Source organism: Spea bombifrons, chromosome 4, assembly GCF_027358695.1.
Source record: "Spea bombifrons isolate aSpeBom1 chromosome 4, aSpeBom1.2.pri, whole genome shotgun sequence".
Classification (NCBI taxonomy): domain Eukaryota; kingdom Metazoa; phylum Chordata; class Amphibia; order Anura; family Pelobatidae; genus Spea; species Spea bombifrons.
In genome coordinates, this window is record NC_071090.1 from 110,909,290 (window position 1) to 110,934,436 (window position 25,147).

Below are 25,147 nucleotides of genomic sequence, written 5' to 3' on the forward strand. Positions count from 1 at the left end.
AATATTTTCATTAGTAGACGTTAACACGGCTTAATGAAGCACTGACCGCGGTTAAGAACTGCTGGGAGAGTTCATGGTTCCAAACCAACCGACAGCGATTCCCTGGTGGTCTACACATGCTCAGTAGATAAGAATTGGCTATATTATTAGTACATATTGATTCTGAATGTGATTTTAGTGATGTAGATGATTTTATATAAAAAACAAAGTTTCATACAATGAAAAAATATTGAGACTAACATAATACATGGTTTTAGAATAGTATTTATTAATTGCTTTGTAGTTATAAGGAAATAAAACTGTCTGTGATTTAGGAAATGTATATGAATAATGACATTTCAAAACATAGCTCTCTATGCATTAAAAATATAGAAAAAACAGTTTAGTATGTATCGTGTTTTATTTCTTGGATGATCCTTTCCTTCAGCAAAAGAAGATGGCTGATGGCTTTGCTGATCATGGGTGCTGTAAGAGTTTTTTCCACCAAAGATTTTTTGCCCTTTCAGGTCCAAGGGGTAGATTGTGATTTTTGCCGTCACCCAGACTTTGAGGTAAGAGGGAAGGAAATTAGCGCCAACTCGCCTGCATTTTACAGGTTAATTAATTGGCGATTCGCTCTCCTGCATGCCAGTGTATGCAAGGTTTTTTTTTTTTTTTTTAAGTGCATATGTGGGCTTTTGACAAAAATGTATACATTGAAAACCCAATAGACTTTATTCTAAACTCTTTTGAGGCCATTTATAATAAACTTTTTCAAGTTTATCTTAATATCGTCATTTCGAAGGCTATATATAATGGGGTTAACAAATGGGCAAAGCACTGTATACAAAGGAGATAACAATTTATTCATGTTAAATGATTGTTTTTTGGAAGGAGCCAAATAAATTATAATTACAGTCCCGTAGGAGGCGCACACTACAGTCAGGTGAGAGCTGCAGGTGGAGAAGGCTTTCTGCCTCCCGGCGCTGGAGGAGATACCAAGGATGGTGATGACAATGGAAACATATGTGAAAATAATAAAGAGGAAAGGAATGGTTACAAAGGGTATGCCCATGATAAGATCTATGAGTTCAGCAGCAGGATGCTTTGTACATGAGAGCTCTAGTAGAGGAGCGAGATCACAGAAATAATGGTCAATGACATGACCACAGAACTGTAACACTGAAACCGCAGGGGCAACCATAAATGTTAGTAAACATGCTAAAAGCCAAGAATAAAGAATAAGTTGAACATTTAGCCTAAAATCCATGACAGAAGTGTAATGCAGAGGGCGGCAAATGGCTAAATACCGGTCGTAGGACATCATTGCAAGAAGGAAACACTCTGAAGCTTGTGAAACACAATAAAAATAAAACTGAGTGATGCAGCCTGAAAGAGATATTGGGCTTCCTCCATTAATTATAACGTGAAGCATGATTGGAACTATAACTGTGGTCAGAAGGTTATCACTCAATGCCAGCTGAGTGAGGAAGAAATACATGGGAGATTTCAGGCTATCAAACTTTGCCACCAATATAATAATCAGCAGGTTCCCGACTAACGTCAAGATGTACATCACAAGGAACACAACAAATATTAAAGAGTTAAACATCTGAGGATTCTGAAAACCCAACAACAGAATCTCCGTCACTTTGGTCTGGTTTATTTCAAACATAGAGATCAAGAAAGGAGACAACAAGATATAAATATCTGACAGATTTTACAGAAATAGGCACATACGGGTTAATTGTTTCTTCTCGGTGCTTCGGCTCTATCTTAATTCTGCAGTTTTTTTACCTCATAGAGACAAGTTGATATTTTTTGTAAAACCCAAATCAATTTTTAAGGAAACTAAAAGTTCTATAAGCAGTTAATCTGAGTGGTTAACGTAAAGATGAAGTAGCAGGTAGAGATGGTATAACAGTGACCCAATAGGGATGAAAGTCCAAAGGTTTGTTCTCAGGTTATGCAGTTCTCTTCACACTGAACTTGGAGCTTCAGTGAAGTCAGAGATATTATATATGTACAGATTCAAATATAACCTACAAAGAAGAAAAATAACATATTTTAGCTAAAAGAATTTAGTTAGTGGTAAACCTCGAGTTACATACAGTAAAATCTCAGCTATTATATATAAATGCGTAAAACACTAGTGTATTATTGACAGACATATTTTCAACCCACTTGGTCAAGTCTGTAAAAGTTGAGTAGAGTGGGGATTTACGAGTTGCAGACGAGGACATGAGAGGTGGAAGTTGGACATGACACCAATTTTGGTTGGGAATGCCAAAGAACAGGTCGTATGCCTCATTTGGCACCAGTCAACATTATGGTCTTGAAATACTGACAAAATATATGCATTTCAAAGTAAGATTTAAAAAAGGGAGTATCAGGGACATTTTGTAGACACAAAGCACTCAGAAGAAAAATATTGGAAATAATTAAAATATATCTACTGTACCTTCCTATTATCACTCTATCACCTAACTAGACATCAAGACATAGATAATTAGGTATATAAAATATTTAAAAAATATATCAAAAGTCATTTAGTATTCTTGTTTGCTTTTTTCGAAGAGCTTTAGAAGCCTTTAGAGCTTTGGAAAACTTACCAGCCTCGTCCACCTTGTTATATCACCATATCAGAGGATTCAGGTTTTGATCTAACCGAAGCAAGGTTGAAATAATTTCCTGATAGGACCCCACACTGTCTCTGTAGAAGACATACCGGGCAATAAACAGACATCGCCTGCTTAAGAGGTTTTTATAATGTTAAAAAACCATGACGTCCTTTCTCTGTAAGGACCCCGGGGATGGGCATCTCTCAGAGAACTCCAGGGAAGAGGCCTGATTGCAGCAATACTGGGATTACACATCCCTCTGTGTATTAACTATTTTTAAGTTAAAGTGACTCAGGTTCATTGGATTTGGGATTTTTAAATCAAATTCATGCATCTTCCAGAAAAATAGAGAATATTTCACAAATCCCAGCTCACTTTGTATAGTGATAGAGAACCCCACTGACCAATAACCTGAGCAGAAAGTTATAAGAGAACACAAAACTCAACCTAATGTAACATTAGGAAAAACCTAGTATAAAGGGATGGGCATTTCATTTAATTTAGCGCTAATTACTATTTATTTAGGAAGGGTCAAGTGATTCTTTACAGGATGGAAGCCTTGACAGGCAGTCAATCAACTTAAGGTTAACTAGATTGAGCTGACTCAACCCCAATTGCATACCCTCAGATTCTAAAACTTGCAAAACAAGTTGTACATTCACTTGAGTGTCTCACCTTCTGGCATTTGAGTTGAGGGGATTTAAAATAAATACAATTCCCTTTGTCAGGACACAGACCCCATCCCATTCCTCTCTCCCTCCATCTCTGTTCTGCGGTATTGAAGGAGTTAAAAAAAGAAAAACCTCCCCTTCACTAAGACTCCCTTGAGATCATGGCCGCAATGAGAAAGATAAAAAATATTTAGCCCCACATACCTATGAGTTTGGGATTGGGTAGGGTTATATAGAGCAATTTACCCCTCAGTTTTTTTATTACCACACATGGAGTATAGGAAAAATGGTGCTTTTGTGGTTAAAACAGGTCCTAAGGATCGTAGCTTTTCTAATGATTTATTTAGTTTAGTCTTTTTCTTTGTTATCTTACCTTGAGTGCATCATTTTTGTAAGTTCCGGGCATGTATTTTCACATCAAACTTGCATTCACTCACATGACCTCACATAAAACTCGCAAAATTTATAGTTACATGGCCTTGCAAAAATATTTGACAAAAAAGTTGTTTACCAAGTATTTTTTTATTTTTTTCTATAATTTTAATACTTTACAAACATGACCAAGTTTTAACATGTGATGGCATGCCTTCTCAATCATGAAAGGTCAATCGAGTTAATCCTTAACTTGAACGACTGCTTCACATCTTAGTGAATACAGTAACTGAGTTATTTTATGCTATGGAGAAATGTATTTCATCATCTCTTGAAAAAAAATATCTTCAAACCTCCAATGCATAACTTTGTGTAAGTCTTCCTTATAAATATGTCACAATCAGAGGAGAGGTATAAAAGGGGGGTACAAAGCTGACCCATACCTCCATCAAGTACTGAATAAACATCTTAAAAAAAATAAACCTACAAGACAAGAGGCATGGTACCCATCCAATGCTTCCTTCCATTCTTTCCATCCCATGCTTGGGGATCCTATAGGATGTAAGAAGATGCCTCACCAAATGGAAAAAAGGTTAAGGTTAAGGAACTCTAATTCCAATTAACAAATTATGAGGTTGGGATGCACGGTTGCTGTCTGTTTCTTCCAGGAAATGTAATTCTATGTCCTGCACTTCACGTACTTACAATCTGTATGTGAGTGCATGCGAGTTTGGAAAGGTAGAATACATTTAAAAATAGAGGTCAATAGAACCCGCTATCAACCAAGGAGAAATCGACAATGACCATGCATCCCTCCGCATCGCATGCAGTGAGTAATTAAATGAATATGGGGCTATAGTGTTTAGGTGGATGGCAGGGTGAAATATGATAAAGTGAACTTATAGGCCCTGTACTGTGAGAGAGACATAATGTTAGACAAAATACAAAAAATCCCAACCTACCTCCTTCCTCTAAATATCAGAATGTTAATCCAAGCACTCAAAGGAGAAATGCAACCCATTCAACTGTGATCTGTGCACCCACTGGTCTTTGTTTGCCGCCCAAAAATTCCTAAGAAAGGAAGACTTAAAGAACACTAATCATACCAAAAAAACAGAGGAGCTGACAATGACACTATCTTCCCTTACTTTATGTACAATGGGGTATGAGGGAAAGTATAGTGTTTAGAGTGATGAGAGATGGGATGTGTCTAGTCAGATAGAGAGTATAAAGAAATATATACTAATACACATCTCTACTAAACACCTTCCTCTTAATCTTCTAGCTGTCCACTCACTTGACACTTATATAGTAAAAAGCTTGTCCAGATCCATCTAGTAGTCATGTGTGAAGTCACTAAAGCCTTTTGTTCCTTAAAATTAAAAAAAGCCCAAGGAATAATTAAAAATAATGAGGGCAGACATTAAAAATAATAATACCGTAAGTTGGCCTTCATTGGTTGATGCCAGAGGAGGCCCCTGCCGGCGACCAATAGAATCACTCGCACAGAGCTTTAACTCCTGGAGCCTTCCCAGGCCAAGTTTCGGTAAAGGTCTGTATGAACGACTCTATCGGTGACCGGCACTGAGCTCCCTTAATGAAGGGCAGCTGCTCTTACGGACCTTTGACTCATGACATTGAAGCCATTAGTCTCCCCAAGCCAAGTTGCTCCGTGGTGTGCCTTGCCCTGCTTTTTGCCAAGTGTGTTGAAATCCCTGTTCCTCCCAAGCCAAGTTGCTCAGAGCAGTTGTCTGAGTCTTAGACATTCACTCTGAGCAACTTGGCCGTGGAGGAATGCATGGGAATCACAAAGCTTTCCACACGCCTATTTTGAAAGAAAAAACAGACAATTGGCTTGTGGACTGAAAAGGCTTCAAGCGAACTTTGGTCAAGCTACCTTTCTTAATGTGCAAGAAGCCTTTTCATCAATTTTCGCTGTCCCACAGAGGAGCGTTAAGTTTGCAAGTGACAAAACAAGAAAACCGAGTGTAAGCTGACACCAGCACGAAGCTCCAGTGGCGCAATCGGTTAGCGCGCGGTACTTATAAGGCAGTATTTGTTGAGCAATGCCGAGGTTGTGAGTTCAAGCCTCACCTGGAGCACTTCCCTTTAAGCTTTCGAGTTTTATTTGAAAGATTTTTTTTAAGGGATAATGTGCAGGAATATATTTTCTCCAATATTTTCATTAGTAGACGTTAACACGGCTTAATGAAGCACTGACCGCGGTTAAGAACTGCTGGGAGAGCTCATGGTTCCAAACCAACCGACAGCGATTCCCTGGTGGTCTACACATGCTCAGTAGGTAAGAATTGGCTATATTATTAGTACATATTGATTCTGAATGTGATTTTAGTGATGTAGATGATTTTATATAAAAAAAAAAAGTTTCATACAATGAAAAAATATTGAGACTAACATAATACATGGTTTTAGAATAGTATTTATTAATTGCTTTGTAGTTATAAGGAAATAAAACTGTCTGTGATTTAGGAAATGTATATGAATAATGACATTTCAAAACATAGCTCTCTATGCATTAAAAATATAGAAAAAACAATTTAGTATGTATCGTGTTTTATTTCTTGGATGATCCTTTCCTTCAGCAAAAGAAGATGACTGATGGCTTTGCTGATCATGGGTGCTGTAAGAGTTTTTTCCACCAGAGGCTTTTTGCCCTTTCAGGTCCAAGGGGTAGATTGTGATTTTTGCCGTCACCCAGACTTTGAGGTAAGAGGGAAGGAAATTAGCGCCAACTCGCCTGCATTTTACAGGTTAATTAATTGGCGATTTGCTCTCCTGCATGCCAGTGTATGCAAGGTTTTTGTTTTTTTTAAGTGCATATGTGGGCTTTTGACAAAAATGTATAAATTGAATACCCAATAGACTTTATTCTAAACTCTTTTGAGGCCATTTATAATAAACTTTTTCAAGTTTATCTTAATATCGTCATTTCGAAGGCTATATATAATGGGGTTAACAAATGGGCAAAGCACTGTATACAAAGGAGATAACAATTTATTCATGTTAAATGATTGTTTTTTGGAAGGAGCCAAATAAACTATAATTACAGTCCCGTAGTAGGTGCACACTACAGTCAGGTGAGAGCTGCAGGTGGAGAAGGCCTTCTGCCTCCCGGCGCTGGAGGAGATACCAAGGATGGTGATGACAATGGAGATGTATGTGAAAATTATAAAGAGGAAAGGAATGGTTACAAAGGGTATGCCTATGATAAGATCTATGAGTTCAGCAGCAGGATGCTTTGTACATGAGAGCTCTAGTAGAGGAGCGAGATCACAGAAATAATGGTCAATGACATGACCGCAGAACTGTAACACTGAAACCGCAGGGGCAACCATAAATGTTATCATACATGCTAAAAGCCAAGAATAAAGAATAAGCTGAACATTTAGCCTAAAATCCATGACAGAAGTGTAATGCAGAGGGCGGCAAATGGCTAAATACCGGTCGTAGGACATCATTGCAAGAAGGAAACACTCTGAAGCTTGTGAAACACAATAAAAATAAAACTGGGTGATGCAGCCTGAAAGAGATATCGTGCTTCCTCCATTAATTATAACGTGAAGCATGTTGGGAACTATAACTGTGGTCAGAAGGTTGTCGCTCAATGCCAGCTGAGTGAGGAAGAAATACATGGGAGATTTCAGGCTATCAAACTTTGCCACCAGTATAATAATCAGCAGGTTCCCGACTAACGTCAAGATGTACATCACAAGTAACACAACAAATATTAAAGAGTTAAACATCTGAGGATTCTGAAAACCCAACAACAGAATCTCCGTCACTTTGGTCTGGTTTATTTCAAACATAGAGATCAAGAAAGGAGACAACAAGATATAAATATCTGACAGATTTTACAGAAATAGGCACACAAGGGTTAATTGTTTCTTCTCTGTGCTTCAGCTCTGTCTTAATTGTGCAGTTTTTTACCTCATAGAGACAAGTTAGTATTCTGTGTAAAACCCAAATCATTTTTTGATGAAGTAGCAGGTAGAGATGGTATTACAGTGACGCAATAGCGATGAAAGTCCAAAGGTTTGTTCTCAGGTTATGCAGTTCTCTTCACGCTGAACTTTTCAAACAATGGAGCTTCAGCATCCTGAAATCAGAGATATTATAGATGTACAGATTTATAGATAACCTACAAATAATAAAAATAACATATTTTAGATAAAAGAATTAGAGGGGAAAACTAAGCGGTACACCTAAAATCTCACCTATTTTATATAAATGTGTAAAACACTAGTGTATTATTGACAGACATATTTTCAACCCACTTGGTCAAGTCTCTAAAAGTTGAGTAGAGTGGGGATTTACGAGTTGCAGACGAGGACATGAGAGGTGGAAGTTCATGAAACATGACTTTCATCTTGCATGATCTTGATTTAATGAAGCCCTTTAGAAACCACATTGCCCAATTTGGTTTGGGAATCCCCCAAAACAGGTCTTATGCCTCATTCGGCACCAGTCAACATTGTGGTCTTAAAATACTGACAGAATATATGCATTTCAAAGTAAGATTCCAAAAAAAGGAATATCAGGGACATTTTGTAGACAAGAAGCACTCAGAAGAAGTACCTTCCTATTATCACTCTATCACCTAACTAGACATCAAGACATAGATAATTCAGTATATAAAATATTTAAAAAATATATCAAAAGTCATTTAGTATTCCTCTTTGCTTTTTTTGTCAATGAGGTTTGGAAGCCAGAGCTTTGGACAACTTACTTGCCTGGTCCACCTTGTTATATCACCATATAAGAGGATTTTGATCTAACCGAAGCAAGGTTGAAATAATTTCCTGATAGAACCCGACACTGTTTCTGTAGAAGACATACCGGGCAATAAACAGACAATGCCTGCTTGAGAGGTTTTTATAATGTTAAAAAACCATGACGTCCTTTCTCTGTAAGGACCCTGGGGATGGGCATCTCTCAGAGAACTCCAGGGAAGAGGCCTGATTGCAGCAATACCGGGATTACACATCCCTCTGTGTATTAACTATTTTTAAATTAAAGTGACTCAGGTTCATTGGATTTGAGATTTTTAAATCAAATTCATGCATCTCATAGAAAAATAGAGAATATTTCACAAATGTCAGCTCATTTTGTATAGTGATAGAGAACCCCACTAACCAATAACCTGAGCAGAAAGTTATAAGAGAACACAAAACTCAACCTAATGTAACATTAGGAAACACCAGGCACGAGCCAGTAGTATAAAGGGATGGGCATTTTATTTAATTTAGCACCAATTACTATTTATTTAGGAAGGGTCAAGTGATGCTTTACAGGATGGAAGCCTTGACACAGGCGGTCAATCAACTTAAGGTTAACTAGATTGAGCTGACTTTTGCATAACCTCAGATTCTAACACTTGCAAAGCAAGTTGTACTTTCACTTGCATTGAGTGTCTCACCTTCTGGCATTTGAGTTGAGGGGATTTAAAATAAATATGATTCCCTTTGTCGGGACACAAACCCCATTCCATTCCTCTCTCCCTCCATCTCTGTTCTGCGGTATTGAAGGAGTTAAATTAAAAAAAAAACTCCCCTCCACTAAGACTCCCTTGAGATCATGGCCGCAATGAGAAAGATTCAAAATATTTAGCCCCACATACCTATGAGTTTGGGATTGGGTAGGGTTATACCCATCAGTGCTTTTATTGCCACACATGGAGTATAGGAAAAATGGTCCTTTTGTGGTTGAAACAGGTCCTAAGGATCGTAGCTTTTCTAATGATTTATTTAGTTTAGTCTTTTTCTTTGTTTTCTTACCTTGAGTGCATCATTTTTGCAAGTTCCGGGCATGTATTTTCACATCAAACTTGCATTCACTCACATGTCCTCACATATAACTCGCAAAATTTATAGTTACATGGCCTTGTAATACCTTGCAAAAAAATTGGCCAAAAAAAGTTGTTTACCAAGTATTTTTTTAAAACAATTTTAATACTTTACAAACATGACCAAGTTTTAACATGTGATGGCATGTGTTGTATATACTTATAACAGCATGCTACCTCAATCATGAAAGGTCAGTCGAGTTAATCCTTAACTTGAACGACTGCTTCACATCTTACTGAATACAGTAACTGAGTTTTTTTATGCTATGGAGAAATGTATTTCATCATCTCTTGAAAAAAAAATATCTTCAAACCTCCAATGCATAACTTTGTGTAAGTCTTCCTGTTGTTCCTTTTCAAGTTCTAGGCAACCTACTGAACATATAAATATGTCATCAGAGGAGAGGTATAAAAGGGGGGTACAAAGCTGACCCATACCGCCATAAAGTACTGAATAAACATCTTTAAAAAATAAACCTACAATCCAAGAGGCATGGTACCCATCCAAGGCTTCCTTCCATTCTTTCCATCCCATGCTTGGGGATCCTATAGGATGTAAGAAGATGCCTCACCAAATGGAAAAAAAGGTTAAGGTTAAGGAACTCTAATTCCAATTAACAAATTATGATCTTGGGATGCATGGTTGCTGTCTGTTTCTTCCAGGAAATGTAATTCTATGTCCTGCACTTCACGTACTTACAATCTGTATGTGAGTGCATGCGAGTTTGGAAAGGTAGAATACATTTAAAAAATAGAGGTCAATAGAACCCGATATTAACCGAGGAGAAATCGACAATGACCATGTATTCCTCCGCATCGCATGCAGTGAGTAATTAAATGAATATGGGGCTATAGTGTTTAGGTGGATGGCAGGGTGAAATATGATAAAGTGAACTTATAGGCCCTGTACTGTGAGATAGACATAATGTTAGAAAAAATACAAAAAATCCCAACCTACCTTCTTCCTCTAAATATCAGAATGTTAATCCAAGCACTCAAAGGAGAAATTCAACCCATTCAACTGTGATCTGTGAACCCACTGGTCTTTGTTTGCCGCCCAAAAATTCCTAAGAAAGGAAGACTTAAAGAACACTAATCATACCAAAAAAATCCTTACCTATGGCCTATCCTCTAAATGCCACAAGTGGCTAGGCATGAAGTTGATGGTCACACAATCATAAAGAGAGAAAGAGCAACAATTGCAAGATGACTCACTCCATAAAAGGCCCCCTTTTTAAAAAAAAAAAAAAGAAGAAAGAAAGAAAGAATAAATAAAAACAGAGGATGGTAAATCCTTCCAGTTAAAATTAAGGGCGTAGCAGAAGAATTATTAAGCACTCATCTACAGACACCAGATAAGGCAGAAAGCTTCTGCTGCTGCCACAACCACAAGGGATTCTGGGTAGGCGCATGCAAATAAGGTCAACAATGATCACCTTTCACCTCTATATTCACTTTATACATGGATCCCTTGAGAGTAAATGTCTGCTGTACCAAAGCCTTTAGACAGAACTCAAGAGAGAGGTTCAAATTGTGTAAATGAAATAGATTGTAAGCTCATATGACCTGGGCCTGCTTTTTATGTGTCTAGCGAGGAAAGGGTAAGAACCCTTAAAACACTTACTAGTAGAATATTATATAAGTACGTTAAATAGAAATAGCCTGCAAAGTGATGGGGGCGTGATGGTGGTAGGACATGTATTAAAGAGAGTCTGAAAATAAAAACATTTATGAGACTGGAACCCCAAGATTACGTGCCACACAATACTTGCATCATGACATTGATGGTATTGATGATGGAAGAATGGAATTTGTTTTTGATTGGAAGCCAACAGGGGATGCAGTTTTGGAGGAACGTCCAATTTTTGGGCCTCTTTTCAAAAGACATTCCAAAAGTAGTGTTTGCTTGGTTGCTTTTTGCTAATTGAGTGCTTTAGCCCAGAGCGATCAGTCGATCTCGTATGTCGGGCAACAAACTAGAGTCATAATGAGGGCTCTCTGAACCTAGTTTGCAGCCACCAAAACCAGCCAGTGCTGCTACCACATGCCCCAGTGGCCTAATGGATAAGGCACTGGCCTCCTAAGCCAGGGATTGTGGTTTTTGAGTCCCGAGCAAGAGAGTAGTTCGGCACAATATGACACGCTTCCCATGACATCCACCAATACGCAAAGTTTTTTTTATGCCACAAATCCATTCCACTCGAAATCCATGTCCCAAAACCACCCCTTTAAGCATGGCTCTACAAGCTTGCATGGGAATCACAAAGCTTTCCACACGCCTATTTTGAAAGAAAAAACAGACAATTGGCTTGTGGACTGAAAAGGCTTCAAGCGAACTTTGGTCAAGCTACCTTTCTTAATGTGCAAGAAGCCTTTTCATCAATTTTCGCTGTCCCACAGAGGAGCGTTAAGTTTGCAAGTGACAAAACAAGAAAACCGAGTGTAAGGTGACACCAGCACGAAGCTCCAGTGGCGCAATCGGTTAGCGCGCGGTACTTATAAGGCAGTATTTGTTGAGCAATGCCGAGGTTGTGAGTTCAAGCCTCACCTGGAGCACTTCCCTTTAAGCTTTCAAGTTTTATTTGAAAAATTTTTTTATAGGAATAATGTGCAGGAATATATTTTCTCCAGTATTTTCATTAGTAGACGTTAACACGGCTTAATGAAGCACTGACCGCGGTTAAGAACTGCTGGGAGAGTTTATGGTTCCAAACCAACCAACAGCGATTCCCTGGTGGTCTACACATGCTCAGTAGGTAAGAATTAGCTATATTATTAGTACAGAGTGATTCTGAATGTGATTTTAGTGATGTAGATGAGTTTCATACCATGACAAAATATTAATACATGGTTTTAGAATAGTATTTATTAATTACTTTATAGTTATAAGGAAATAAAATTGTTTGGTATAAAAATTCAAAGTCTGTGATTTTTTGGGAATATATATACTAAGGATGGACATTTTGAAGAAATAGTTAGAGCCATTGTGAGTTATTGCATGCAGAATTATTTACAGATTTAAGATTTTATCCCAAAGAAGCTTAGTGTTTCAGGAAATGTATATGAATAATGACATTTCAAGACATAGCTCTATATGCATTTAAAATACAGAAAAAAAACTATTTAGTATGTATCGTGTTTTATCTCTTGGATGATCCTTTCCTTCAGCAAAAGAAGATGGCTGATGGCTTTGCTGATCATGGGTGCTGTAAGAGTTTTTTCCACCAGAGGTTTTTTGCCCTTTCAGGTCCAAGGGGTAGATTGTGATTTTTGCCGTTACCCAGACTTTGAGGTAAGGGGGAAGGAAATGAGCTCCAACTCGCCTGCATTTTACAGGTTAATTAATTGGCGATTCGCTCTCCTGCATGCCAGTGTATGCAAGGTTTTTGTTTTTTTTTAAGTGCATATGTGGGCTTTTGACAAAAATGTATAAATTGAATACCCAACAGACATTATTCTAAACTCTTTTGAGGCCATTTATAATAAACTTTTTCAAGTTTATCTTAATATCGTCATTTCGAAGGCTATATATAATGGGGTTAACAAATGGGCAAAGCACTGTATACAAAGGAGATAACAATTTATTCATGTTAAATGATTGTTTTTTGGAAGGAGCGAAATAAACTATAATTACAGTCCCGTAGTAGGTACACACTACAGTCAGGTGAGAGCTGCAGGTGGAGAAGGCTTTCTGCCTCCTGGCGCTGGAGGAGATACCAAGGATGGTGATGACAATGGAAACATATGTGAAAATAATAAAGAGGAAAGGAATGGTTACAAAGGGTATGCCCATGATAAGATCTATGAGTTCAGCAGCAGTATGCTTTGTACATGAGAGCTCTAGTAGAGGAGCGAGATCACAGAAATAATGGTCAATGACATGACCGCAGAACTGTAACACTGAAACCGCAGGGGCAACCATAAATGTTAGTAAACATGCTAAAAGCCAAGAATAAAGAATAAGTTGAACATTTAGCCTAAAATCCATGACAGAAGTGTAATGCAGAGGGCGGCAAATGGCTAAATACCGGTCGTAGGACATCATTGCAAGAAGGAAACACTCTGAAGCTTGTGAAACACAATAAAAATAAAACTGGGTGATGCAGCCTGAAAGAGATATTGGGCTTCCTCCATTAATTATAACGTGAAGCATGATTGGAACTATAACTGTGGTCAGAAGGTTATCACTCAATGCCAGCTGAGTGAGGAAGAAATACATGGGAGATTTCAGGCTATCAAACTTTGCCACCAGTATAATAATCAGCAGGTTCCCAACTAACGTCAAGATGTACATCACAAGGAACACAACAAATATTAAAGAGTTAAAAATCTGAGGATTCTGAAAACCCAACAACAGAATCTCCGTCACTTTGGTCTGGTTTATTTCAAACATAGAGATCAAGAAAGGAGACAACAAGATATAAGTATCTGACAGATTTTACAGAAATAGGCACACAAGGGTTAATTGTTTCTTCTCGGTGCTTCAGCTCTATCTTAAATGTGCAGTTAGTATTCTGTGTAAAGCCCAAGTGTTAAACGTAAAGACGAAGTAGCAGGTAGAGATGGTATTACAGTGACCCAATAGCGATGAAAGTCCAAAGGTTTGTTCTCAGGTTATGCAGTTCTCTTCACGCTGAACTTTTCAAACAGTGAAGCTTCAGCATCCTAAAATCGGAGATATTATAGATGTACAGATTTATATAAAACCTACAAAGAATCTAAATAAAATATTTTAGGTTAAAAAAAAAGTGGGGAAAAAAGTTAGCGATACACCTTGAGTTGCATACAGTAAAATCTCACGTACTTTCAACCCACTTGGTCAAGTCTCTAAAAGTTGAGTAGAGTGGGGATTAACGAGTTGCAGACGAGGACATGAGAGGTGGAAGTTGGACATGACTTTTATCTTGCATGATCTTGATTTAATGAAGCCCTTTAGAACACACCATTGCCTAAAGTCCCAATTTGGGTTGAGATTCCCAGAGAACAGGTCTTAAGTCAACGTTATGGTCTTAAAATACTGCCAGAATATTTGCATTTCAAAGTAAGATACCAAAAGGGAATGTTTTGTAGACATGAAGCACTCAGAAGAAAAATATTGGAAATGATTAAAATATATCTACTGTACCTTCCTATTATCACTCTATCACCTAACTAGACATCAAGACATAGCTAATTAGGTATATAAAATATTTAAAAAATATATCAAAAGTCATTTAGTATTCTTCTTCGCTTTTTTATCAATGAGGTTTAGAAGCCAGAGCTTTGGAAAACGTACTTGCCTAGTCCACCTTGTTATATCACCATATCAGAGGATTCAGGTTTTGATCTAACCGAAGCATGGTTGAAATAATTTCCTGATCGGACCCCACACTGTTTCTGTAGAAGACATACCAGGCAATAAACAGACAATGCCTGCTTTTTATAAGGTTAAAGAACCATGACGTCCTTTCTCTGTAAGGACCCTGGGGATGGGCATCTCTCAGAGAACTCCAGGGAAGAGGCCTGATTGCAGCAATACTGGGATTACACATCCCTCTGTGTATTAACTATTTTTAAATTGTAGTGACTGAGATTCAGTGGATTTAAGATTTTTAATCTTCCAGAAAAGTTTTACTTACAATGTTAAAGATGTAGTAGAAGCATTATTATTATTAAACACTCATCTACAGATACCAAATAAGCCAGAAGGTGTGTTTTTCCCTCAGAAATCTCATGGTGCTGCCACTGCCGCAAGGGATTCTGGGTAGGCGCATGCAAATAAGGTCAACGATGATCACCTTTTGCCTCTATATCCACTTTATACATGGATCCCTTGAAAGTAATTGCCCGCTGTGCTGGACAGCCTTTAGACAAAACTCAGGAAGAGGTGCGATAGCCAGATCACCACCCATGGACAGCTGTTTCATCCTTAATAGGACTCGGCAGCATGAGGTTGTGATACTGGCTTAATACTTGAGGCTCGGGGAAGCATGAGAAATACCAATAACTAAAGTTATGGTGGGGAAAAAACAAGCCTTCTGGCTTGTCTGGTGTCTGTAGATCAGTGTTTAATAATAATGCTTCTACTACCCCCTTAATTTTAAGTGGAAGGGATTCCATCACCCACCATAACTTATGTAATGATAAAAGATGCAAACATGTTACAGTAAGAGAAAACAAAAGAATAGATTTTTTTTATGGTGATGGAGAACCCCACTGACCAATAACCTGGGAAGAAAGTTATGAGAAAACAGAAAACTCTCCCTAATGTAACATTAGGAAAAACCGAACCAGAAGATGTTTTCGCAAAACATTTCAGCATTTTTTGCTCCTCTCTTGGTTTTTTGTTTCTTCTTCGGGAGTCTATGCAATGAGACTAATCTACGGATGTATGGAAACATGATCTTCTTGGACCCTTACAATGGTAGATTTGCTGGAGGAGGGCTGAGAGGAAAATTTTGGAACTAATGCATTTGGGCCTAATTTAGTTTACCTTTCTGGGGATGTAATGTACTTACCCCTTTCCTTCTAAATTCATGATCCCCTTTGTAGGGACACAAAACCCATCCCATTCCTCTCTCCCTCCATCCCCGTCCTAAGGTATTAAAGTAGTAAAATAAAAAAACAAAAAAAAAAAAACAACACTAAGTCCCCCTGGATTTAATGACCCTATAATGGATATTTAATAATATTTAGCCCCTTTACCTACAAGCTTGGGATTAGGCAGGGTTATATAGGGCAATGTATGCCTCTGTTCTTTTATTACCACTCACCACTCATGAAGTGTAGGAACATTTTTGTGGTTAAAACCCAGACCAGCAGCTGCAGAGCCCTGCAAAAACTGGGAACGCAATTGCCAATTTACCCTCGATTGCGCGTTGAGCCTATAGAGACACCAAGGCAGACAGCAGCAGCAGTGCCCCCGCAATCACCACGTGTGGGCATAATTTTTTTTGCATGACATACCAGGTACATCATAGAACCAATGAGCCCACTTGGGCATGATGTATCCGGTACATCACTGGACATGAAGGGGTTAAATGTGAATTGAGTTGCTTTTGGATTTATATTGTGGTGGTGCATGTGACTTTAGTTGTGCTACTTAGATTAACTAGACAAATAACTACTGTGAACTGATCCTATTGGAAGTAAAATATACCTAGTCATAATACATAAGATTGCACTAAACATGAGTAGACTATCTTCGCGGCATCGCAGGAGTTAACGGAAGCGGAAATCCGTAGGTTCGTCGTGAGGGGTTACAGGGCAGTGCGAGTGAGCCTATTGGTCGCCTGCAGGGACCTCCTCTGGCATCGGCCAATTGGTTGATTTTTAACTCCTGACAGACTTTTAAAATCCTAATGCAGCAACTTCTCCGTCAGAGACCACAGAGAATCCATGTTCCTATGGTAATATAATATATTGTGCATGGATAATATAGATTTTCTTTCAAATCCTTGTTTGAGAAAGTAACAAGAAACATGTATTTTACAAATACTCAAGTAATGGATACTTTAGATACGCCTTGAAACATATGAATTAGAAAAACTTTGGTTCTCTTAACCCCTTAAGGACCGGGCTCATTTTTCGTTTTCTACCCTGTGGGACCGAGGCTGTTTTGACACTTTTGTGGTGCTTGTGTTCAGGTGTAATTTTCTCCTCACCCATTTAGTGTACCCACATAAGTTATATATTGTTTTTTTCAGGACAAGATGGGCTTTCTTCAGATACCATTGATCGTATCATCTTATTTACTATAAATAAAATAAAAAAAACATGGTGAAAAATTGAAAAAAAAAGACATTTTATGACTTTTATTTGAAAAATCTTTTACTCACCTAAAAAAGCAAGTAAAAAAACTAGCTAAATAGATTCTACTACTTGTCCTGAGTTTAGAGATACCCAATGTTTTTATGTTTTGCTGTTTTTTGTACGTTATAGGGCAATAAGTACAAGCAGCGTTTTATGATTTCCAAATCTTTTTTAACAAATCTGGTCAGTCTGCCTCCATCTCCTCTTTGGAACATCTTTGAAGTCGGTTAACTCAATTTAACCCATTCAAACCATATATTTTTGAAAACTAGACACCCCAGGGTATTCCAAATGCTGTTATTTTAACCCTTTCCATACACCAATTATACAACTACACTTTGTCAAACTTTGTAATAGTAATTTTTTTTATTTTTTTTTCCACACAAATTGTACTTTAGTTATAGATATACAGGTTCTGGTATATGTCACTGTCAAACAACACCCCAATGTGTGTTCAGGAACATCTCCTGAGTACAGCGATACCCCACATGCATGGGTTTGTCAGATTGTTTGGCTGGTAAAAGGCTACTTTTGGGGCATGCGTAATTCAGGTGGTCATTTGGTCATTCTGCCTCCATCTCCTCTTTGGAATATCTTTGAAGCCGGTTAACTCAATTTAACCCATTCAAACCATATATTTTGGAAAACTAGACACCCCAGGGTATCCCGAATGTTGTTATTTTAACCCTTTCCATGCACCAATTATAGAACTACACTTTGTCAAACTTTGTAATAGTAATTTTTTTCACACAAATTGTACTTTAGTTATAGATATACAGGTTCTGGTATATGTCACTGTCAAACAACCCCCCAATATGTGTTCAGGAACATCTCCTGAGTGCCGTGATACCCGACATGCATGGGTTTGTCGGGTTGTTTCAGATTTAAAATGCCACATTTGGGAAGTGCGCTTTTTTTCTCCATTTTGGTCAGTCTGTACCTATGCCCTATCTGTGAGCTAGGCCACTCCAATTTACCCCATCAGCCATTTTTTTTATATATTAGACACCCCTTGGGTATTTGAAGTGCTTTTATTTTAACTCTTTGAGATTTTTGAGAAATTTTAGCACTTGCTCAAAATAATAAACTTTATTTTTTTATTTTTTTTTATTTTTTTAATACTTTTTTTATATTTTTTTTTACACATTTTGCTGGTACTGGATGGTTCATCTAGTGACATCACTGCATAATTATTTTTAAATGTTAGCACTTTTTTTTTTTCCATTTTTTTTTTTTCCCATTTTTTTTTGAATATTTTACTAATCACATAGTGATTAGAAAGCTGGGCTCCATTGACTTGCATGGTTGAATGCAGTACCTGTATTCAACCAGCAAGTGGAGCCAGTTCTCTAGAGGGTCTGGAGACCATCTAGCAAACTTTTTCTTGTTTGTTTTTTTTACAGGGCGGCGGCCATCTTACTTGATGGCGAAGATCACCGGCAGCTGCGGCTGTGACCGCTCTCCGGAGCGGTCACAGCCCACCTAAAGGTAAGTGTTTGGTGTCGCTGGATGCCTCCTGATCGAGGCATTCCAGCGACACCATTTAAGTTTAGGAGGCGATCGTTGATCGCCTCCTAAACGCTTTTAAAACGGGCGTCCGCCGCCATACAATGTATGGCGGCTGTTGACGCCCCGGGGAGGGGCCAGACATGGCCCCCGATGCCGATCTCGGCCTTGCTGAATGCCTCGACATCGAGGCATTGCAGCAAGGCCGTTTAAGCGAAGAAAGTGATCCTTGATCACTTTCTAAGCTTATTTAACTTTTTGACGGTTCAGGACCGTCAAAGGTCATTTAGTGACCTTCTTGTCATGACGGTCCTGAACCGGCAAAGGTCGCGAAGGGGTTAAAATACATAAATGATTTTGTTTTAATCAGCTTTTTAACCTATTTGGTCACTATTTGGGGTGATAGCAGAGCCTGTTAGCATACGAGAACATTAACCTAGAAAAAAATAATAGGTAAAGACTATGACGGATTTAAAGCTTTATGAAATAGGTATAAGACAAGGCCAGCTTTGATCTTCCGGCCTAGGCTTGCCCCCCATTAACCCCAATAATGACGCCACATACCATAGAATATGGATAAGAAAAGGCCACAGCCAATTTTATTTATTAGAGCCATTGTCACGCCAAAACCTGAAACAACATCGGTGCGTTAACAAGGACAATGACTCAAACACCAACATGTAAATATATACAATAAACACAATGCACACACCAAGCTTGCCAAGTAATCCAGGTACCGTAACCAAATACCACTTAAGGAAGGGACCCGGATGCCCCCACCCTGACCTGAGGTTCCCAGCACTGACACGACATGATCGGTGAAGTGGAATTTCCTACATGTTTGGATTTCAATTCTTTCCTGAGGGTCAAATGTATTACTATATACTAGACTTGTGCATTCGTCTTCGGGCGAACATGAAAACGTGCATTTTCATGTTCGTTCCGAAGACACGAAGAAGAGAATACAGTGCCGGTAAAACGTAGGCGAATAAGAAGACTCACACGCGAAGAATCTTCATGATCGTATTCGTCTTTGTCTACTAATCTCCCCGGTCCCTTCCCCATCTAGCCTACCTTATCTTCACGGCATCGCGGGAGTTGACTGAAGCGGAAATCCGCAGGTTCGTCGTCAGGGGTTACAGGGCAGTGCGAGTGAGCCCATTGGTCACCTGCAGGGTCTTCCTCTGGCATCAACCAATTGGTTGATGTCAGAGGAAGACCCTGCAGGTGACCAATAGGCTCACTCGCACAGCCTTTTTAACTCCTGATTTCTGCTCCCGTTAACCCCTGCGATGCTGCGTTGGATAACGGGAGCAGAAATCCGTAGGTTAAAGGGCCATGCAAGCAACCAATAGGCTCACTCGCACGGCCCCTTACCACTGGTTACTATGCAGAAAAAAAGAAAAAAAAAAACTGGGACCCTGCTGCAACAGTTAAAAGTCCGTGCCAGCGACAAACAAAGTCGCTGGTACGGACATTTAACATAGCATAATAACTTATGATATCTTCGGGCAGAATGCTGCCCTCTGTTGGTACGATACATTGAGTAGGATTGTTCCATATGCTTGAAATCCTAAGTTATTCTGCTACTCAATGTATCTAACCAATAGAGGGCAGCATTCTGCCCGAAGATATATTAGCCATATATGCTAGTGTGCTCATTTGCATTTATTCAAATAAAATATATTCCCAACTCAACGGAGGATGTGAGATTTTAACAATAAACCCTGTTTTACTCCAGACTTAGAAAGATTGTATGCCTAACACAAAGCTCAATGATCAAGGGTAATAAGAATAATGAATGCTATCTTATGAACTCTCATTTTGGCTCATGTTGCTCTGGTAACTTGGTTTCTTAACCTTAGTACAGGTACCAAATATAAGATGTAACCGTGTGCCTGGCATAAAGTAAATGGTGCTGTGAAAGTTGATTTGCAGAACATAAATAGTCTTTACTGAAATAGAACTGGACATAGTTCAATCATTTTCCTTTCTTTCTTATCTTCATCTTGGAGGTGCTATCATCATCTGGCCACAAGGAAAGGAGGCATCTCACCAACGCAGTCTTAATCTCCTGGTTCCTGAGGCTGTATATAATAGGGTTGCAAAATGGGGTCCCCATAGTATATAGGAGAGATATAACCTTATTGACATTAAATGATTGACCTTTGGTGGGAACCATGTAAATTATTATTAGAGTGCCATAGTAGGTACTCACTACAGTCAAGTGAGAGCCGCAAGTGGAAAAGGTTTTCTGCCTTCCCGTGCTGGAGGAAATCCGAAAGATGGTGATAAATATGAAGATATATGTAAAAACGATTAACAAAAATGGGATAAGTGCCACAATAAATACAAGGACAAAGTATATACGATCAATAGAGGTATGATCTGAACAGGACAGTTCTATAATAGGTGCTATGTCACAGAAGTAATGGTCAATAAATTGGGGGCCACAGAACTGTAGGTTATAAAGGAGTACAACAACAAATAATGTTACTATACAAGCCAGAAGCCAAGACCAAAAGACCAGTTGGAGCTGAAGCCTTAAATCCATGACAGAGGTGTAATGGAGCGGCCTGCAGATGGCTAAATACCGGTCATAGGACATCACTGTGAGAAGAAGACACTCAGAAGCAACTGAAACTGCATAGAAGAAAAACTGTGTGATGCAGCCAGTAATAGATATTCTGCTTCCTCCGTTAATGATAAGATGGAGCAAATAAGGAGTAACGTCTGTGGTGAGCAGAATATCAGACAAGGATAACTGAGTGAGGAAGAAATACATGGGAGACTTCAGGCTTTGGACCTTCACCACCAACACAATAATCAGCAAGTTCCCGAGCGCGATCAAGATGTAGATCAAAAGGAAAAGCATAAATAGCACGGGGCTGAACATCTGGAGCCCCGGAAATCCCAACATTTGAAATGTGGTCACTTTAGTTTCATTGACTTTAAACATAGTCTAAAAAACAAGAGAAAGAAAGGAAATATATCATGCAGTATGGGCCCGTATGAATACCATTCCCAGCATTCTTTGCTGCCGATATCAAAGGTGTTCTTTTCGGGAGTTTACATTTCAGACAAAAATCTAGTTTTCCTCAACATAAGGTGAAAAAAAAAATAACCAATGCCCAATGCAACGATCCAAAATCCAAATTTTTCGATACACGATGGAGTAGTTTTAGACATGATCCCTTGAAATTGGAAATTGATTTAGAGTGTTATAGGTTAATGCATGCGTTGGTATTCTCCATTTACCATTGCCTCAGACAGTGCCCTTAACCCTTAAAGGGCCAAAAGAAAATACATGTTGTATACTTTTTTAAAACGGAAAAAAAAACCCAGCATGCAGATACAATAAACCTCTTCAAGCTGATCTGCTATTTCCTAATACAAACAAATATTGTGTGTCCCTCTAATAAAATTAGCAGGAAAAAGTAATATTACTACTCAAGTGAAAATTATTATTACTATTATTATTATTGATTATATTTCAATTGGCAACCAACCTCTAGATGTGATTAAATTGAATATTATTTATATCTCACAATCAGCTATAACAAAAAAAAGTTGGTAAACTTACGCTTAGCCTGATTTTTGCTGTTAAGTCCCCAATAGGAAGATTTAATACTAAAATGAGTGATAAAAACCATTACTATTTTGCGACAGACGGTGTATCAGCCCAATTCATTTGTCTTTGCATGATCCATAGGTTTTTATAGATTGTGAAATTTACAGGAAGGAATGACATTTCTTTGTAAGACCACTAGGGATGCGTATTATACAGAGAGTTCATGTGCAGCTGGAACCAGACTCTTCAATATTAATTGCATGAAAAACTTTTTATACTGATGAAACTTTTCTAATGAGATGTGACAAAAACAATTTGTTTTATAAACTCATCTTCAGAAAGTTTTAACTCTGTAAAGGAGTTCTTAATTCCAAAAAATAGAATTTGCAGAATAAATGCACCCCAGTATTAACAACTAAACATAAAAGGGGCATTTTAAGTTGCATTATTATTTTTATTATTGTTTATACGTTTTTAATTTTTATGCTTTGATGATCGGGCATGCGTGTGTGCTTATCGATAATGTCTGAGTAGTTGTCTGTGCTTTTTTGGTGCAGGAGTTGCCTAACTTGAGCCAGTATCCCATTGGGAACAACACTAGATGCTCCAAGCATCAGTTTCTTATAGACAGAACAGTCGCCTAAGACTCAATGTCTAGACAGACCAACCTGAGCACAGCCTAGGTTGACTTCAGGAAAGACTACGACTCAAGGCAATACACGGATCAGTGAATGCCTACAGCCATACAAAGTCAACACTAAGGACCTTCCTCAAGAACTCAGTGGGAGTCTGGAAGCCAACTCAAGACAGCAAGCACAAGTGACCATCAAGTCTGGCATATACCAAGGTGATGCACTGTCCCATGCTGCTGTTCTGCATAGGCTTGAACCCCATGTGAGAAAAGCAACAGTCTAGAACACCTGTTATTCCCAGGGGGTCTCCCACCCAGGTACTAACCAGGCTGAACTCCGCCTAGCTTCAGAGATTAGTCAAAATCAGGCATATAGAGGGTGGTATGGCCGTAGGTGTGAAGGCATCTTATTTTACTCTTCTTTTTTCTGTTGCTGTTTTTTCTGCTTTACTTTGAGTCTCTCCTCCCAGCTTTTCAGGACCACGCCGTCTCTGCCAAACCACACTCCCAGGAGGACCACTCATGGACAGCTTTTTTTTCTTTTTGTATTTAAGTTTTATTATACAAAACTGATTATGATAAAACAGACATCAACCTGTTTTAGCAGGAATACATAGATCAGTAATATTGGTACAGATAGATGATAAGCAGTACTGCGAGGCAGCGCAGGGCAATACACGTTACAGTACGACTTCAGTTTACGGAAAGCTCAGTAGAAGCAGTGTACACTTACATTCCCAGACGTGGCACATATGGTTAGCACTTTAGTGGAACATAACCTGGGGAAATGGGGGGGAAAGGGGGCCGAGGAGAACGGGGCTAGTCTTCAGCCTCTAGACTGTCCTTGAGAGAGTAGTCTCTCAGCAGGCTGTGGATAAGCCTGCGGCAGTCACGGACTGTGACCTGCTCCCTCCTCAGCACCAGGCGGTTCCTGGCAAACCATAGAGCGTCCTTTACGCAGCACATGAGGCGCCAAGCATCCTCAATGGCGCTCTCCGTGTGTGTTCCTGGGAAAAGTCCGTAAAGTACCGAATGGTAGGACAGGTACTTTCTCTCGATAGAGTCTTGAGATCCAGCTCCAGGGCTCTGAACAAGGCCTGTGCAAACGGGCACTGCCAGAACAAGTGGAGGGAAGTCTCCTCCTCCACAATGCACTGTGGGCAGTGTCTATATCTGCACAGCCCCCTGGCATGCATAAATGTCCTTAGGGGGAGGCCTCCCTGAATGGCCATCCATGCAATGTCTTTGTGCCTGTTGGTTAGCCTGCTCGACGACACGTTAGCCCAGACAGTCTTGGCTGTGGCGTCGGGGAGCCCTAGGATGTTCTCGATAGTGTCCTTGGCTCTGATGAGCTTGTGGATCACACAGGGTAACCACAAGTCTGGTTTAACTCCCTCCAGTTGGTGCTCCCTTACAAATTTGCCCACGTCCGAGTAGAACCAGGGCATGGTCCAATTGTAAGGGATGGAGCTGTCCCACTTTTCCCACTTGAGCTGCCTCCACAGGGGCAGCAGGAAGAAGCGAGACATGGAGTTTCCAGCAGAGCCTTTCACTACGTCTCTGAGAGTCCTGCGCACGCAGTTGCACACAAAGAAGGTCCTCAGCATGGTAGGGATGTCAGGCACTCCTTTGCCTCCCTTGCCGGGTTCCTTGTACATCACTGCGCGCTTTACTCTGTCCATTTTGGAGCCCCAGATGAAGTGGAAAACTGCTCGGTTGATGGCTCGGTGAATGGTGACCAGCAAGGGCCACGCCTGAGCCACGTACTGCAGCACGGGAAGAATCTCGTTGCGCAGCACCAGCACTTTCCCTTCGATGGTAAGGTCTCTGAGGCTCCACAGCCCAAATTTCTGCTTTACCTTGTTGAGTCTCTCCTCCCAGCTTTTCAGGGCCGCGCCGTCTCTGCCGAACCAGACTCCCAGGATCTTTAGGAAGTCGGTTTTGACGGGAAACGGGATCGGCTCAGAAGTCAGGTCCCACTGCCCGAACAGCATGGTCTCCGACTTCCCGCAGTTGACCTTTGCGCCTGAAGCTCGGCTGAAGTCCTCGCACGTCTGGACGAGCACTCTCACCGACCGGCGGTCCGCGCAGAAGATGGTCACGTCGTCCATGTAGAGCGAGCACTTTATCTCTTTCTTGTCT

At 39.5% G+C, this 25,147-nt stretch overlaps 2 non-coding genes across 2 annotated transcripts; both read left to right on the forward strand.

The window, feature by feature from the left end:
- The first annotated feature begins 5,652 nt into the window (after positions 1 to 5,652).
- Positions 5,653 to 5,745, forward strand: TRNAI-UAU (transfer RNA isoleucine (anticodon UAU)). Its single transcript is given in 2 exon segments — positions 5,653 to 5,690; positions 5,710 to 5,745. It is a non-coding gene; the product is annotated as a tRNA-Ile (tRNA).
- A 6,224-nt stretch (positions 5,746 to 11,969) lies between these two features.
- TRNAI-UAU (transfer RNA isoleucine (anticodon UAU)) lies at positions 11,970 to 12,062 on the forward strand. The gene is given in 2 exon segments: positions 11,970 to 12,007; positions 12,027 to 12,062. It is a non-coding gene; the product is annotated as a tRNA-Ile (tRNA).
- Positions 12,063 to 25,147: the final 13,085 nt, after the last annotated feature.